The sequence below is a fragment of the Dipteris shenzhenensis genome, chromosome 10 (genome assembly GCF_047967505.1).
Source record: "Dipteris shenzhenensis isolate YYH24624 ecotype China chromosome 10, Dip_SZ_1.0, whole genome shotgun sequence".
Lineage (NCBI taxonomy): Eukaryota > Viridiplantae > Streptophyta > Polypodiopsida > Gleicheniales > Dipteridaceae > Dipteris > Dipteris shenzhenensis.
In genome coordinates, this window is record NC_141605.1 from 37,342,997 (window position 1) to 37,362,254 (window position 19,258).

A 19,258-nucleotide genomic window follows, 5' to 3' on the forward strand; every position below is an offset into this window, starting at 1 on the left:
AGAAGAATGGAGTAAAGAAAGATTCCAACAATAGCACGTAGACAGTACCAGTAGAGTTGTTCATAGAAATTGAGGAGATTTGCACGGAGGCAGTTCATGTACCTGCAAATGAACCTTGGATTATTGACAGTGGTACATCGCGCCACATGACCAGTCGGAAGGATTGGTATACCTCTCTACATCCAGTAGGGAATGACATCCTGGTAGCAATCGGCAATGATGCAAAATGTCCAGCAAAAGGAAAAGGTATGATTGCTCTCAAGTCAGATGGAGTCGTAAAATAGTTGTTTGATGTTCTTTATGTGCTAGATATCAACAGCAACTTGTTGTCTATTTCTGTGATCACGGATCGGGACCTCAAAGTTCAATTCGATAAGAATGGTGCATAGATCTTGGATCTTCAAGGGAAGGTCATTGGTAAAGGTACATGGCACAACAACATCTACGAACTATTAGCTTTCAGTGCTCGAGCCGATGTGGAGAACACTAAGCTGTGGCATGAGAGGTTTGGTCATCTAAACCTTAGTTCTTTAAAGGAGATGCATAAAAGTGGAATGATTGCAGACCTACCAGAAATTATAGATCTGCCCAATGTATGTGAAGCTTGCATGATGGGCAAGCAACATCAGCAACCCTTTCCTAAAGAGGCTAGCACGGCAAAGGCTCCTCTAGAGCTCGTTCACATGGACCTCTGCAGAAAGATGGAGATGGAAGCTTTGAGTGGTTCCTACTACTTCATGATGCTAATTGATGACTACAATAGAGGGATATGGATATACTTCCTGAAGACTAAAGATGAGGCTTTTAGTAAGTTCAAAGAATGGCATGTAATGGTCGAGAAAGAAATGGGGAGGAAGGTGAAGAAGTTGAGATTAGACAGAGGTAGTGAGTTTACATCAAGTGAATTCAAAAGTTACTACAAAAGTCACAGGATCAAGAGGCAAAAACCCCCGCCACATACATCACAGCAAAATGGAGTAGCAGAACGAGAAATGTGCATCATCTATGAAATGGGCAGGAGTATGATGAAAGGGAAAGATTTGCCAAAGACTTTCTGGGCTAAAGCATGTAACACGGCAGTTTACATTATGAATCGTAGCTACATGAAGGCTGTGAATGGGATGACTCCACTGCAGGCCTTTTCTGGTAAGAAACCTTCAGTTGCACATTTCAAAGTTTTTGGATGTGACTGTTTTGTGCATGTCCCTAATGCTAACTGGACCAAAATGGGAACCGAAAAGCTGGAAGTGTATTTTCTTCGACTACAGTGAAGAGGCGAAGGGTTACCGTCTGTATAACCTTGTTACCAAGAAGCTAATAGTAAGTCGCGATGTGGTCTTCTCAAAATAGCTGCTTAAATTGAAGGAGGAAGCTTCCTTCCTAGACAACCAGGACCAGGATGTCCATCCAATACAACTACCAACAGCAGACCGAACTCCCCCAATGGTGCTTGGGAGGATTAAAGATAAAGAAGAGGAAGAAGAGCCTATGGAACCACAACGGCAATGGTCATTCTGGAAGTGGGTAAAGCAGCTTTTGGATGGCACAGAACCTCGAGCCATTAAGGAACCATTCGAACACCATCGGTCCAAGAGATTAAAGGAGCACAAAAGGGTGCAGGAACACTTGGTCAACTATGATTTGATGATAGAGGTGATCCGTGCTAATGAACCCAAGTGTCTTGAAGAGGCACAGGGTGATGATAGGTGGATGGAGGCTATGCAGTCAGAGGATGGCTCCATAATGAAGAACAACACTTGGGACCTTGTGGATCGACCACCAAAATGCAAGGTAATCGGCACCAAGTGAATGTACAAGACCAAGTACAAGTCCGACACCACGTTGGATAAGTATAAGGCTTGGGTCATGGCAAAAGGATTCGCACAAGTACATTGTCTTGATTACCAGGAAACTTTTTCTCCCATAGCTCGACTAACCACAATTCGTAGTGTTTTAGCTTTAGCAGCCTAGGAAAGTTGGCCCATGTTTCAAATGGATGCAAAATCTGCCTTTTTTGAATGGAGATCTCGAGGAGGAGGTATATGTGGAACAACCACCAGGTTTTGTGATCCTCAGTTCAAAAGGTAAAGTCTCTAAACTGAAGAAGACACTTCATGGGCTGAAGCAAGCCCCACGAGCATGGTACCGGTGGATTGATGCCTACTTTCTGCAAAACAGGTTTAGGAGGAGCCCATCTGATGCAAATTTGTATATCTTCAGAGAAGGAGGCAGGTGTATGATCGTGGTCCTTTATGTGGACGACCTTGTCATAATAGGGAACCATGAAGAAAAGATCTCGTAGACAAAGCATTTGCTAGGAAGAGAGTTTGAACTGATAGACCTCAGACTGATGCATTTCTATTTGGGGATTGAAGTTTGGCAAGAGCCAAAACAGATCTTCATTTCACAACTGAAGTATGGTGGAGAGATACTGAAGGCATTAGGCATGGCTGAGTGCAAGACAGTTGGCACCCCTATGGAGGGTGACGTGAAGCTCTTAAATGAGGATTCATCATCACTGGTGGGAGAAGCGAAGTACAGAAGGCTTGTGGGAAATTTGATTTCCTTGTGCAACACACGGCCAGACATCAGCTTTGTGACTAGTGTACCAAGAAGGTTTTCCAATAAGCCCCGGGAGAACCATTGGAGGGCAGGGATGCGAGTGCTGAAATACGTCAAAGGCACACTTGATTATGGCATCACCTATACCAAGGGCAACATCTTGACTAGATTCTGTGACTTGGATTGGGCAGGAGGCGTGGACAGTTGGAGATGAGGGACAGGTTACTATTTCTCACTTGGATTCATCCTTTGTCATATGCAGGGAATGAATGTTTTTGGTACTAGTGTTGTTTTTTTGTGTCAGGTGCATGTCCTTTTCAAGTTCTAAAAAAAGTAAGTCTGTCGAAGCACGTTTATAGATGCATTTGTCTTTGGAAACAGATAGCTCTGCCTAAAGACGCGCTGCTAGATGTGGATCTAGACGCCCTATGATAGTCTTAGATGTTCTTCATTTTTCCTTCCCTTCCCCTTCCCCTTCCACTTCCAAGAAAAGAATTGCATATTGAATGATGGAAATAAGTGATTGCATGAATGAAGAAAGGTATTGCATGAATGATGAAAAGTGATTGCATGATTCAAGAAAGGGATTGCATGAATGATGGAGAGGGAAAGCATGATTGAAGAAAGGGATTGCATTCTCTATTTTCCTCTCTTTTATTATCTCTTTCCTTCTCCTTTCGTCTCCCTTTTTCTCTCTTATCTCGTCTCTTTCCTTCTCTTTTCGTCTCTTTTCTCATATCTTTCCTTCTCTCTTTTTCTCTCTTTCCCTCCTCTCTTTTCTTCTCTCTTGAATCCTTCTCTCTTTTTCCTTCTCTCTTTTATCCTCTCTTTCCTTCTCTTTTCGTGGTAATTTTCCTCTCTTATCTCCTCTCTTTTTCTCTCTTTTTCTCCTCTCTTTTCCTCTCCTTTCTCCTCTTTTTCCTTCTCTCTTTTTCTCTCTTTTATCCTCACCTTTTCTCTCTTTTGCCTTCTCTCTTTTATCCTCTCTTTCCTTCTCTTTTTGTGGTAATTTTCCTCTCTTATCTCCTCTCTTTTTGTCTCTTTTTTTCTCCTCTTTTTTCCTCTATTTTCCTCTCTTTTCTCCTCTCTTTCCTTCTCTCTTTTTCTCTCTTTTATCCCCACTTTTTCTGTGTTTTTCTCCTCTCTTTTCCTCTCCTTTCTCCTCTCTTTTATCCCCACTTTTTCTCTTTTTCTTCTCTCTTTTCCTCTCTTTTTTTCTCCTCTCTTTCCCTTTATTTTCCTCCCTTTTCTCCTCTATTTCCTTCTCTCTTTTTCTCTCTTTTTTCTATTGCAATAAGGCAGGGCACAAGCAGAATGAGTGCCGAAAGAAGATTGCAGATGAGAAGAATGGAGTAAAGAAAGAGTCCAACAATAACGCGCAGACAGTATCAGTAGAGCTGTTCATAGAAATTGAGGAGATTTGCATGGAGGCAGTTCATGTACCTGCGGATGAACCTTGGATTATTGACAGTGGTGCATCGCGCCACATGACTGGTCAGAAGGATTGGTATACCTCTCTACATTTGGTAGGGAATGACATCCTAGTAGCAATCGGCAATGATGCAAAATGTCCAACAAAAGGAAAAGGTACGATCGCTCTCATGTCAGATGGAGTTGTAAAATAGTTGTTTGATGTTCTTTATGTACCAAATATCAAGAGCAACTTGTTGTCTGTTTCTGCGATCACAGATCGGGACCTCAAAGTTCAATTCGATAAGAATGGTGCATAGATTTTGGATCTTCAAGGGAAGGTCATTGGTAAAGGTACATGGTGCAACAACATCTACGAACTCTCAGCTTTCAGTGCTTGAGCCGATGTAAAGAACACTAAGATGTGGCATGAGAGGTTTAGTCATCTAAACCTTAGTTCTTTAAAGGAGATGCATAAAAGTGGAATGATTGCAGACCTACCAGAAATTATAGATCTGCCCGATGTATGTGAAGCTTGCATGATGGGCAAGCAACATCAGCAGCCCTTTCCTAAAGAGGCCAGCAGGGCAAAGGCTCCTCTAGAGCTCGTTCACATGGACCTCTGCAGAAAGATGGAGATGGAACCTTTGAGTGGTTCCTACTACTTCATGATGCTGATTGACGACTATAGTAGAAGGATATGGATATACTTCCTGAAGACTAAAGATGAGGCTTTTAGTAAGTTCAAAGAATGGCATGTAATGGTCGAGAAAGAAATGGGGAGGAAGGTGAAGAAGTTGAGATCAGACAGAGGTAGTGAGTTCACATCAAGTGAATTCGAAAGTTACTACAAAAGTTACGGGATTAAGAGGCAAAAATCCATGCCACATACATCATAGCAAAATGGAGTAGCAGAACAAAAAATATGCATCATCTGTGAAATGGGTAGGATTATGATGTAAGGGAAAGATTTGCGAAAGACTTTCTGGGCTAAAGCATGTAACACAGCAGTTTACATTATGAATCATAGCTACATAAAGGCTGTGAATGGAATGACTCCACTGTAGGCCTTTTCTGGTAAGAAACCTTCAGCTGCACATTTTAGAGTTTTTGGATGTGACTGTTTTGTGCATGTCCCTAACGCTAACAGGACTAAATGGGAACCGAAAAGCTGGAAGTGTATTTTCTTCAGCTACAGTGAAGAGGCGAAGGGTTACCATCTGTATAACCTTGTTACCAAAAAGCTAATAGTAAGTCGCGATGTGGTCTTCTCAGAACAGCTGCTTAAATTGAAGGAGGATGCTTCCTTCCTAGACAACCAGGACCAGGATATCCATCCAGTACAACCACCAATAGCAAACCGAACTCCCCCAATGGTGCTTAGGAGGATTCAAGATAAAGAAGAGGAAGAAGAGTCTGCGGAACCACAATGCCAACGGCCATTCCGGAAGTGGGTAAAGCAGCTTTTGGATGGCACAGAACCTCCAGCCATTAAGGAACCATCCGAACACCACTAGTCCAAGAGATTAAAGGAGCACAAAAGGGCATAGGAACACTTGGTCAACTATGCTTTGATGATAGAGGTGATCCGTGCTAATTAACCCAAGTGTCTTGAAGAGGCACAGGGTGATGATAGGTGGATGGAGGCTATGGAGTCAGAGTATGGCTCCATAATGACGAACAACGCTTGGGACCTTGTGGATCGACCACCAAAATGCAAGGTAATCGGCACCAAGTGAGTGTACAAGACCAAGTACAAGTCCGACACCACGAATAAGTATAAGGCTCGGGTCATGGCAAAAGGATTCGCACAAGTACATGGTTTTGATTATCAGGATACTTTTTCTCCCATAGCTCGACTAACCACAATTCGCAGTGTTTTAGATTTAGCAGCCTAGGGAAGTTGGCCCGTGTTTCAAATGGATGTAAAATCCGCCTTTTTGAAATGGAGATCTCAAGGAGGAGGTATATGTGGAACAACCACCAGGTTTTGTGATCCTCAGTTCGAAAGGTAAAGTCTTTAAACTGAAGAAGACACTTCATGGGTGAAACAAGCCCCATGAGCATGGTACTAGTGGATTGATGCCTACTTTCTACAAAATGGGTTTAGGAGGAGCCCATCTGATGCAAATTTGTATATCTTCAGAGAAGGAGGCAGGTGTATGATCGTGGTCCTTTATGTGGACGACCTTGTCATAATAGGGAACCATGAAGAAAAGATCTCGTAGACAAAGCATTTGCTAGGAAGAGAGTTTGAACCAAGAAGGTTTTCCAATAAGCCCCGGGAGAACCATTGGAGGGCAGGGATGCGAGTGCTAAAATACGTCAAAGCACACTTGATTATGGCATCACCTATACCAAGGGCAACATCTTGACCAGATTCTGTGACTTGGATTGGGCAGGAGACGTGGACAGTTGGAGATAAGGGACAGGTTACTATTTCTCACTTGGATCTGGAGCTCTGTCATGAATCAGTAAGAAGCAACCCATAGTTGCTCTTTCTTCTACCGAGGTTGAGTACAAATCAGCATGTTTTTCTTCTTGTGAGGCAGTTTGGTTGAGGAGGATTTTAGGGGACATGGGTGCAGTGCAGAACAAGCCTACGCAATTATCATGTGACAATCAAAGTTGCATGGCGATTGCAAAGAACCCTGTGTTCCACGCTCGCACAAAACACATTGAGATTCAATATCACTTTGTACGCGAGCTCATCATGGATGGAGAGGTCGACTTGGTGTACTGTCCGACTATAGAGAATGCTGCGAAAATCTTCACGAAGGCTCTTGGAAGAGACTTGCTAGAGAGGCATCTTCATCGACTTGGCATTGGACCAAAAAAGTAATTTCACTTGCAGTGGGACATTGAGGGGGGTGTTAGATATCACTGCTCCACTCTCGTGTAACTATGCGGGAAGCAGCTAACTCGACTTGTAAGCCCCCCATATGAGGAGAAGGAGTTTGAGTAGCTTAGTTATCCGGTAGGTCCTAGTTTGGACACCAGATGGGGGCCATGTGTGGCCTCATGGCTGGACAGCTTTAGATAGAGTTGGCGCACTACCAACTAGGCTACATGCAAGTGCGGGAAGGCATCCCATGACTGACTGCACTGAGGGTAGATGTAGCATTTCTCAGAGCAACCCACTCTCGGGCTACGGGCCCACCATTTGGAGCCCCAGATGATCCTAGATGGCTGCTCTATTTTGTGCCACAGTTCTATCGTGTGGTCAGTGGCCTATTTCGGGACCCACCCCCAGTCGGCCGTTTTGGGCAAACTGGGTCGGTCACCCAATTGGGTCTAACTAACTACGATTGGTGTCTATATAAGAGCAAGCCCGTGAAGCCCATTTCATCACTGGCTACAGCAACCCTAATTCATTAGCATCCAGCCTCCATCCTCTACTGTTTCCAGCATCATGCCATCGAAGCTTCTCTCATAGGAGTGCATGGTTGGGAGGCAGTGCCATCTATTGTATCACTTTTATAGTAATCAAATTTTTGACTCTCCATACTATATGCTTTTCTCTCTTACATACAATATCCTGTTATCTGTTGAGCATAGACATTGTATTGTTTTCTTACACCATATACCTTAAGGTTGTTGGACTTTATTGTGTATTGGGTGGTAGACACCATGGTATCTTGGTAACTGAGCTAAATTAGGTCTCAAAGATGGGCTTTCTGGCTCAGTTTGTGAGCAGAGGATGCTCGAGGGGTGCACTACTAAGAAACCCTACGTATCATGTGCATTCAAAGGATATGAAAAAAAACCCTCTACTAAAATTCATCCCACAATAGAAACACCCCTCTTTACTTATGAACTGACTTTTTTCAAAAATTGAATTCAAAACACCCTCCTATTATTGTAATTCTATTAAATTTTTTCAACAAGTTGGATTAAAATACCCCTCCTTTTGAATCCACATGGTACACTAAATTTTTTTGGGTGAAACCCCCGAGAGAGGATGGGCCGGTGTCCATCCAACATGAGGTCATTGAGATTGAGCTAATGATAGCATGCTAACATGTTAAGGGCATACACATGATGTATTTTCTCGTAGGAAGGTATACCTGTAAAATAGCATGTGATGTACTGAGAAATATAGAATGAGTGGTTTGTTTGCAGGAGTATGAATATCCCTAGGGACCTTTTTTCTTGAGCTGAACCTCATGTAATAGCGTCCAAGTCTTCTCGCACTCCTCTCGAGTCTTTGGAACCAGCAAGTGTGCCCAAATAGTAGCCCCCACATTCTTGAAGATATGCATGGGATCCAAGAGATGATTGATTTGTAACTAACCCCAATAAGGAAGGTCGTGAAAGATGGATAGGCTCTTCATACCACGAGGAGGCTCCTCTCCATTCACCCTCCAAGCCTGAATCCAGTCACTTGCCTTCAAATATGGTGGTGGTGGACCAATCTGACCTCCACGCGCAAGATGGTCTAGCGGAAGGTATCAAACATGACCTTCATAAACATTTTTCCTCATATGTTTGGAGTATCATGCAACTAGTTTCAAACCCGGTCCACAAATAGGACAAGCATGGTACCCACTTGTAACAAGTCCTACACATGTGCATGAATGTGTTAGCATAAGACATGCATGCGAAAGAGAGTCATAAAATGTCACACACCGTTCTTTCACAATCACGATCAAAATTATAGTAAGATAATAATCACGAATGAACAAGAAGAGAGATTCCAGTATGAATCAAACTGATGAGTCTTTACAATAATTTTGGAAAAGAATCACTCTGTGAAGGAGCTTGATACCACCCGTCCACCCCCGAGCTATCTTACTCTCACTCTCACTCTCACTCGTATGAAGATATTCAAATCAGATGATCAAAAGATCAAATCTCATTCACACTCTCACTCTCACTCTCACTCTCGAAATATCTTGATCTTATCTTCTTCTTTGCACTACCTCGATTCGCGTGTGTTGGATTATCACTTTCGCAGTGCCTCGATATGCATGCCTTCTCTTCGCTTGTGCAACCTCGAGATGCATGCCTTCTCTTCTCTTTCGCTCAGCCTCGATATGCGTGCATTGGGATTGTGTGTTCTTCTCACGATCTCCTCTTCTTTTATAGCCTTTCACGACTCCAAAATAAGTGGCCAAAAGCCTCCAAAATCGGCCAAAAACAGCTTTTCTCAAAAAGCATGTGTGTGCTTTTCACCTTCTTTAGCGTGCGCTTATGATAGCAAACGCATACAGAATCTCGACATCTCTTCCATGAAAACAGCCCAGTTCGGAGCATCACCACGTCTTCCTCGTAGATCCAATGGACAAGCTCAATAGCTCATCTCGAAGATTGGACCCTCTTCTTTCCCTTTGCATTTGACCTTTCATGGCTAACTCTTCCATCTCGACCTCTATCTAATGCGTGCAACTCTTGACACGGAAATCTAGATGTACTTTTAGCTCAAAACCACTTTGTTAGCAACTTCTGACCTCCATAAAAGCATGCAAACGAGTGAACAACAAATTTTTCACTGGGACAAAGTTTTTCTACTCAATAAGATCTAAAACTCTCTCATACAGAATTTCTTCAAATTATTTCTCTAACCAACTGAAAATCAAGCCGCAAAATCCAACCGACACCATAATGGACAAAAAGCAAAATTTTTCGACCAACACCAAACTTTCTCAAAACCTTCAAAACATCAAAACCATCCTTTTTGAACACTATTTGTGATATATATTCCAAAATATTTCATATACAAAATTGGAGCATCACATAAAAGCATAATCCTATATTATACATGTAAAGACACTACCACGTACCTATGCACTCTCCATATCCTGGGTAGTCATGCATGGTCCACATCAAGATTCCCCTGACCAAAATGTCATTAGTATGTCTAGGAGCTATGGAAATCCCACTGTTGTTAGCATCTTCTTCGCTTCATCTCTTGATGCGGGCATGGTATTTGGTGAAGGCAACATCTTCTGGAGCAACCTATCACAATTCAAACATACATAGGCTCTCGGGGGGTTCACCTCACAAAATTTTAGTATACCATGCCCATTCAAAAGGAGGGGTATCTTAATGGAACTTTTGGAAAAATTTTAATAGATTTACAATAACATAAGGGGTTTTTTAATTCAACTTTAGAAAAAATCCCGTTAGTTTTTAAGTAAAGAGGGGTATCTTTATTGGAGGAAATTTTAATTGAGGGGTTTTTTTAATACTGCTTGAATGCATGTGATACCTAGGGTTTCTTAGTAGAGCACCCCCTAAGTATAGGTTTCGAATAATGATGACTCTCAAACATATATGATGATTCTCAAAATAAACAATATCCAAATAATGAGACAAATTAATGCGGGAGCTAACCTCATTAAGGCCGAGACACTTGTATTCGACCACCCATACTTTGCTTGCAGATTCAAGATTGAGAGACAAGCCCATAGTTTAGACATCCTAGCACCCTCGTACAATTGTGTTGATTGCAACTCTCGCATATTGAGCTCAGAGTCGGACATGATGTGTACATGTGATGTAGTGCCCCTAAAAATAGAATCCATCATGTCCACCATACCCTCATCATCATCTGGCACATATGGGAGACTATAGTCTTGCTCAAAGTGTGAAGGTATGTGTGCACCCTCGCCACCCTCCTCATTGTGTCTCAAGGATTCGTGTAAATATAAGAACTTGTCTCAAGGTTTTGTGTCATGTATGCATGCAATATTAATCATGAACTCAAATAGCATTGACTTACCCTCGGGGGGTCCACCTTACATAAGCCAGCTATACGTGTGTTCGAAAGGTATTTTAAAAACCCCTCTATAACCACATTTTATCTATTTATATACCCCTACTATGAATTTTTGGATCAATAATTATATCCCTTCAATAAATTCAAAATTTAAGAAGCCTATATTTTTTGCCCTCCTCTTTTACATTTCAGTGTAAGTTGAAATAGACGCTACTTTTGAGAAATTGTATTGTATAATTGAATAAAACCATTTAAATTTTATGTCGCCGAGATGCATGCTTTACATCCATACTAGTACCTAATAGAACGTATTTTCAACTTTTGATCTTTTCAATTCTCAAATTCTCATGTATTTACTCCACCTTATCCAATTTTGTTTCCCTTGCATGCTCCCAAACTGTCACTACCTACTAGAGATTTGCATGAAGTAACTTGAATTGCACTATGAATAAAATGGCACAAACTTATAAGAAGATGGCTTAAACTTTAACCTTGTGTTAATCTATTATATAATTGAATAAAACCATTTAAATTGTACGTCACCTAGATGCATGCTTTACATCCATACTAGTACCTAATAGAACGTATTTTCAACCTTTGATCTTTTCAATTCTCAAATTCTCATGTATTTACCCCACCTTATCCAATTTTGTTTCCCTTGCATGCTCCAAAACTGTCACTACCTACTAGAGATTTGCATGAAGTAACTTGAATTGAACTATGAATAAAATGGCACAAACTTATAAGAAGATGGCTTAAACTTTAACCTTGTGTTAATCTAATGGGAGTTTTTATATTAAATATGATGCATGTAGTAGCATTATGTTGATGTAGTGCAAGTGTTTATATTCAATATGATGCATGCACTAGCATCATGTTGCCTATATGCCACTCTCTATATTAGGAAAAGATAGTGTTTAACATCTCATCATAAAGGCATGCAACTTAATCATGTTAAGTGCACAAAGTTATTAAGCTTATTATCACTCAATCCGTATCTTTTTCTCAATTTATGTCGTTTTACTTTTCTTTAAGTTACATGCTTTCATATTTATGTATTTACATCACTTTTTTCTAAATTTTTGAATATCCTAACTTCCAAACCATATGCTAGATGCATATGATATAAAAGAAAAATTTGTAGAATGATGAAATATTATAGCTTCTTTATTGAATTTAGATCTTAATTATTAATGCATTTGACAATTTTTCAGTTTGGAAAGCACCCTTTATTCCATTTCTACTATATTTCAATTCAAACTTTTGAAGGACCCATGCTTCCCCTCACAATTTTGAGACCATATGTAAATAAAATAATGAGCTATTTTGGCAGATAGAATTGGAATGCGTGGATATTTAAGGGAAGCCATAGACCACCTGTACATTGGATGCATAGTTTTTTGGATATAGTCTATTCTTCCTTTAGTAGTCCTTTAGAGTTTTATAATCCATACTTTGCTGCTCAATATGGAGTTTCACATGAAGGTTTAGTTAGAGGTTTGGGATGTTTCAAGCTTCGATGAGATCCATATCAAACTTGCATTGATTGCACAATTTGGTAGATAAATTCTATTTAGATGCTCAATTTGATATTTAGACTCTAGCACAGAACCGAGGCTCACAAGCTATAGCCAAATTTCATCAAAAGTACCAAATGAAAAGGTAGAGTTGAATCCAAAGTACAAGCATATTGATATCTAAAAATAGATACAAGTTACAACCAAGACTTGTCATCAAGAGTTTAATCAAAACCTTAGACTTAGACGTGGCAAAAAATCAGCTAGAGATAGCTAGACTAAAGGTTGTTACACAGACTTCTCCTCCTCATTGATGGATCCTTGAATGACCTCAGCTGGATAACATGGAGGATGTGGAATTGTCTTGTTTATAGTGTAAAGATTATAGCCAAGGGAGGGCCCTAAAACAGGCCACTTGGCTTCCAAATTTGACCCTCCATCCAGTATTGCCCTGTTTATTCACCAATAAGAATCAAGAATTTTGCATGATTAATGTTAGATAAAGCTAGAAAACGTTTGCACTCAAGTTTATCTAAATTACTTGACTTACAAAAAATATAGAATTATATCTCAAGAAAAGTTTGTATTCAAGTCTATCTTAAGGTATTTGACTTACAAAAAATGTAGAATTTTGCCTCAAGAACTAGCCCAACTCCTTATGCGATACATGTGACGTATCATTATCTGAAACCAAAATTAGCCAAGGATGATCCTTAGATGATGTAGCTCATTATAAGACATTTTGGAAAGTTTCATCTTGCATGAAAAATGCAAAGTAAACTTACCTAGCACTTTTCAAGAAGTCATTAAAAACTTTGTAGTCATTCTCATCTAGTTGGTACTTGTCTGTTCTTACAATATATGTCAAATTTGCTAATTCAATAATTGTTTCAATGTCCACCATGTTTAAGTCTATCAAATCATAAGTAAACATTTGTGCTCCTTTTGCCCTTTGATGCCATCCAAGCTGAACTTCCAAACCTTGGGGCCTATCTGCTAAATCAAAGCCACACTTATAATCCACGCACCTCCCTCCGACTTTCTTCCTCATCTTTTGAACTCTTCCTAAGTACCATGTACCATGAGTTGCATCCATCTTCGTCGTGATTGTAGCTTTGCCATTTCTTTTCATGTGTTGATTTCCTTATCCTTTTGTGTCATCATGAAAGTATACAGCACAGTCACAACCTATGCCAAATAAATTTCCATTTGATGATTGTGCTTTTGCTTCATGGTTGAAGTAAACACCTTGCTTTACCCTTGTGAGTCTATCTTTTGACAAGGTTGGACATCCATTGAGTTGGCTCACCAATGTTGACTTGAAAATAAACTTTCCGTCCACCTCTACAATGGGGCTAATGTTTTTCTTAGGGGGCATGTTTCTTGTTTCCTTCAAAATGTCATCAATTTCATGTCTAATCTCACTAAGTGCAATAACCTCTTCGCTTTCATTGCTATTCTCGTCCATAGTTTCTTCTTCACCACATGGCTCCACAAAGTCATCATTCTCATCAGCTTCTCCCATTTCAGCATCTAGCTTACACCATGTAGACCCTGCATCCTGAAACCACCATTTCAAGTCTTCAGCCTTGCTAGGTTTCAAATCCAAAGACTCGCATAGTATGTGAGCTTGTTGTAAGCCCTCCTTTAATGCATCAATCATCTTTTCATCAGAACAAATACTCTCATAGTCACCTAGATTTTCTTCAATCATCCCTTCTTGTTTGTTCAAATGTTTCCATATATGCTCTTGCTTTTTATGAGCCCTAGAGAAAGTTAGACCATTTTGAGCACACTCATGCATGGCAATTTTATTCAAGCTACCAATGCTATGTAGAAGATCTCCAAGATCAAATGCTCTTTCTTGCCCAATCATGCCTCCAACTTTACTAAAATAGATTTCAGCAGCATTAGAACCAGTAAGATGTAGTGGACACTTCAGATTAGGATAAAAATCTCAAAACATCTTTATGAGCAATACAACAAAATGACAAGAAAGCATGCAGTCCGTATAAGCCTCCTTACTAATGAAATTTTTCTTCAAGGTGTAGGTTGGATGGTGATGAATCCATAGTCTCCAAATTTTGAAAAAGAAGACTACCTTGGCTGCAAGCACCACACGCTCCTTCAAGATCAAATATGGTGACAAGAAAATATTAATATAATCAGCAACAATCATCAAATAGGCCTCAATCCCCTTCATACTTCTTTCTTTTTTTTGAAGTTTTCTCAAACATTTCTATACTTGTCTACTTGCAATCCTTTGAGTTGCTCCCCAATTTTGTCGATCATTCCTTTGAATATCTCCATCTCGTAGCTTGTGCTCCTCAATTGAAAAAGAATTGTAAACAATAGATACATGATTTAGTGTGATCCAAACACATCCAATTGCTAGTTTTCGAGTAGGACTATCAAGTGGGCTTGTAAGTTTCTTTCCACAATGTACAAAGTCTTGATCATGAAGGCCATACACATTTCCTCCTACAATTTTTGCTCTCAAATTCCATCCACACCAATTGATAGCAAAAGGTTGTTCGCTTTTCTCCAAATAGTCTTCAAGCATCAACTTTCGTCTTCTACTATCTCCATCTGAAGCATGTCCAATTATGGGTCCAACTTTATCTTTCAGGTTATCCAACACGCCTTCTCAAGCATCCACAATGCTCTTCAATTATGCCTCCAACCATGTACAAACAAAACTCCACAGCAGCAAGCCCCCAATAGTAAGCGGCTCATGTGCATAGTTGTAGTGCGCCTCAGTACAACTAAATGACAAACTCCAGGCTCAAATGAATCTTCACACGAATCTCCCACGTCCACAACCACTCCATCAACTCAACTGGTCTGTGTAGTTGGGCATCAATAGCAGCTCCAAGTGCAAGCTAGGTGCCTCAAACCTCTGGCTTCTCCAACAACTCTAGAGGCTCTAGCTTCAACGACATTCAAGCTCAGCCACCAGCTCATGCACTTCGGCCTTGTCACAATGCAAAATTACCGCACTAGTTATCATAAGCAACAGACCAAGGATTATTATGCGATCTGTGTAAACAATCCCTTCTAGAAGCCGCTTGTGGCAAAGAGAGTGGAACCCACGTCCAAAAATTACTACACAGTGTAAAACTTCTGAGAATAAGTAGATGGTTTCAACAGCATTTGGAAAAAGAGCCCTCGATCTTGGGCCAATAAGACGTGACTTGTGCAACAGCTATTGTGCCAGAGTCACAAGCAATCGAAAGCCCACAGCAGTAGAGCAGAAGGAAAGTGGGGGAAAAGCAAATAATCTTCAAACCTAGCTACCACCCTCTCCTCGAAATGAAAATTTAGCAACTGGAAACACAGAAAGCTGCTCAGTTTCTATCTAGATTCATATACGTTAGAAAGACTAAGAACTTGCTGTAATGGCAGCCATACTCCAGCACAACCACCATAAGCGAAAAGGTAAGTAATGGCGCGGCGAGGGCGATGCAAGCTGCTACCCAGAGAGACATAGGTGCAATTTGCCAAAAAGCTCAAATTCATCTCACTGGTGTGCTCCAAGTTGGGTATAATTGGAGGGAGGTGAGTTATGGACAATTCTCTTGAAGCTATAAGGCTCAAGGAGTCACAGTTCATGGAGTCCATACGATTTCTTGGAGTGCAGAATTAAGCCACCCACGAAGGCACGGCTGAGCCGAAAGGAGCAGTAGCATCAGGAGATGGGGAGTCCAAGCAAAAGGTGACAATGGTGAAATCCTAATCAATGTTTTCATTTGATGCAGATCCCGCATGCAAGCGTAGCAGCTTTTCAATAGCTCTGAGACCCCCAAGATCTGTTCTCCCCAGGACTATGTGTCGAGTGACCAAAGTTGCATTGCACAGTGATGGGGTGGAAGGGCTTTGTGGAAGGCGGGGTGGCATTAATAGTGGCGGGGTGTGCGACGCACCCATTGAATCTAATCAAGGTGAGGATGCAGCTACACAGGGAAGGCTTGGCAGGTGAGCAAGAGGCACAACAGCAACCTACAAGTACTACATACTAAGGCAGCAGGCTAGTCGCGCTGAAGCTCGAGTTGAGGGGATCACACATGAAGGAATTGGGAAGCTCGCAGGTTTCCATTTTCTAGGGAAGGGGGGCATAGAACTTAGAAAAACCTTCAACCAATTTCCAAAATACAGATTCCAAACGACTGCTCAATGAAAGTGCCTGGTTTCTATTGAGTGACTTGAGTCTTCAGTCTTTAGTGATGAGTTGTGAGTCGTCAAAACTGCAAACAAGTTGGGGCTTTCTTTGAACTGGAGATTGATGGTGGTGGCACTCAGTGGCAAGTGCTCGAGCTAAGAGCATGATGTGAAAGCAAGAGCAAAGTTTGAGAAAAGAGTGGAGGAGACCTAAAGGATAAGAGATGACAACCACACATCTAACAAGCAATCAACGATGATGATGGAATCTAAGTTGATCTGTTTGATCATGGGTTGTTATGCAAGCCACATGGATTAATTAGTTTAAATTTTATTAATATTATATAAAAATAAGAATATATTATGCCATAGAGTTTTTAACATTTACAACTCATGCAAGAGCAAATTTTTGGGTTGTTTATTTATAGGATGTCTTCATCTTCAATAAGTAGCTCCAGTGAGGATGAATCCCTCCATATCGAGCATTGCGAAATATGGTTGAAGCAAAAAATCAAATGTATGTGTTATCGATGTCAAGGAAACATGTATCATGCACATAGAATTACACTTAATCACATCTCAAAGTATGGAGAATGGGATGCGACCATAAATATGGTAAGTGTTAAAGAGTTAAGGTTGATTGAGATACTTATGGGTGTTCATGTGTTTGAGTTATGATCCCGTTTTAATTTGATATAAGATCCAGTGCCACACCTGCATATGTCGCCCTATGCTCATCATGAGGAGGCGAAGCATCGACGATATGAGGTGGGATCTTTAGGAGGGACCGTTATGGATGCATGGAGTGATGGTGATAGTAGCCCTCCGCCATTACCTCATGAGGCCGTGGAGGAGGAGGTGTTTGATCATATGGTGCAGGATTTATATGTCCATCAGTCTAAAGGGAGGGATGATAGCACGGAGCAGGACGATCTTTTTACCATAGCATCGACTCCACTGTTTGAGGGGTGCACGTTCTCTATTCTACGTGCCTCGCTTGAATTACTAAACTTTTAGACCATCTATGGATGGAGCAATGCAAGTTTGAATGCATTACTCAAGTAAGCTTTAAAGTCTATTTTGCAAACGTGGTGAATTATGCTAGTGGGTCAATTACTCAAATGCTTTTCCTCATTTATGGTCTTCACATGCAAGCTATTGTGTAAAATGCTTCCAAGGGAGAATAAATTACCGATCTCAAGAGATATGGCAAGGCAACATGTGACCTCTCTTGGAGGATTAGATTACAAGCGCATCCATGCATGCGTCATTTATTGTGTTCTGCTTCATGGACCACATAAGGATGCAAGAGAGTGTCCTACTTGTAGAGAGGCAAGATATAGAGTAGATCTCAAAACTTTGGATGTGCCTCATAAGGTTCTGTGACATTTTTCCATAATCCCTCGCATCCAACATATGTTCAAGTGCAAATCCATTACAGAGCTCATGTCATGGCATTCATCCCATCTATCAACCAATGGCAAGTGGAGAACTCCCGCAGACACATGGCTAAGCTTCAAGGAAGAACCTAGGAGCTTGAGACTTGGATTGGGTATGGATGATGTGAACCCATTTGGTCTCAAAAGCACCTCTTACAATGCATGGCTAGTGATATTGGTGAATTATAATCTTCCACCCTCTATGGCTATTAAGAAAGGACATGTTATGTTATCCTCACCTTCTCTTTTCTCTTATCTTTTTGTTTTTCATGAATAACATGCAACCTTTTTCTAGTCAATATGTGAGTACCCCCTTTCAACGATACCCTTATGTATGTAATCAATGTGCAAAACCTAGATTCTAAAAATGCATTCTCTTGAACCCGCATGATACTCTTACATAATAGTGAGTGACCCCAACAAGGCTATTAGAGAGATGTTCTAGCATTGTTGTCAATTCTAGAAACTTTGTACCAGTCGTGAGGAACTCCACACAACATGGAAGAGCCATAGATGACCATTGCCTACTCTAGAATCTCATGGAAAGCCTTATAATGATCATGTGGGAGACAGAAGATTCATAACCATGCAAGAAAACCAACACATGCTATGAAGTTTGCAAAGTTGAAAATCCCAAGAATCTACCCCATAAATTGAGTCAGTGGAGAGAAAGTAACAGGAATCCTACCAAACCATCAACAAACTTTTCCCCAAGAAATCCTCACAGGGGTTGGACACTTAGAAAGCATAGGCTGCATCAACATGAATAACTAGTGATTTTTCATGATGATCAAGTCCTACAAAATGGTCTCCCCAACCTTCATCAACACTGCAAGGTTTTGAGATACTATTGGCTTATGAAAGGCCTTCTTATAAGATCATTTTTATTCATGACCATCTCAACCACAACCTACCAAGTTCTTCTTCCCTTCATATTTTCTTTTTCTCTACTATTTGATATCATATTCTAGTCCTTCCGTTCTTGCTAAACTCATTTCCACTCTTTTGTCTTCACTGAGTAACATGGCAATGACATCATGAATTTTTAAATCATTTGAGTTAACTCTCAAAATGGCAACTATCTGATTTTTACCTTGGTGGAGAGTTAGTTAGAGTATTGCCATGCCATCATCAATTGTGCATCCATACTAAAAGTGTGTAAAGGTTCTTGACTATAAATTGCATGCTATTGAGGTTAGTTGCTAGGGATTCTCCATCTCCCATCTGAAGTGCAAATATCTAGCTTTAGCATAATATTTGAATTTTGGACCCACAAGCAAAAAACAATTTCCAACATGCTCCAATTTTGAGCGACAGTGTTCAAAACATCTACGTGATGGAAGACACCTATGCCAAGAGCTCGACCTATAAGTCCAGGAGACTTTGGATTCTTCAAGTACCATGCTTGCATCTTCTCCAGGACTTGATTGTTTGTTGGCTTCTTCTTTGAT

General features: G+C 40.7%; 1 pseudogene; it reads right to left on the reverse strand.

The window, feature by feature from the left end:
- Positions 1–12,991: 12,991 nt before the first annotated feature.
- LOC147897768 (uncharacterized) lies at positions 12,992–14,773 on the reverse strand (annotated as a pseudogene).
- Positions 14,774–19,258: the final 4,485 nt, after the last annotated feature.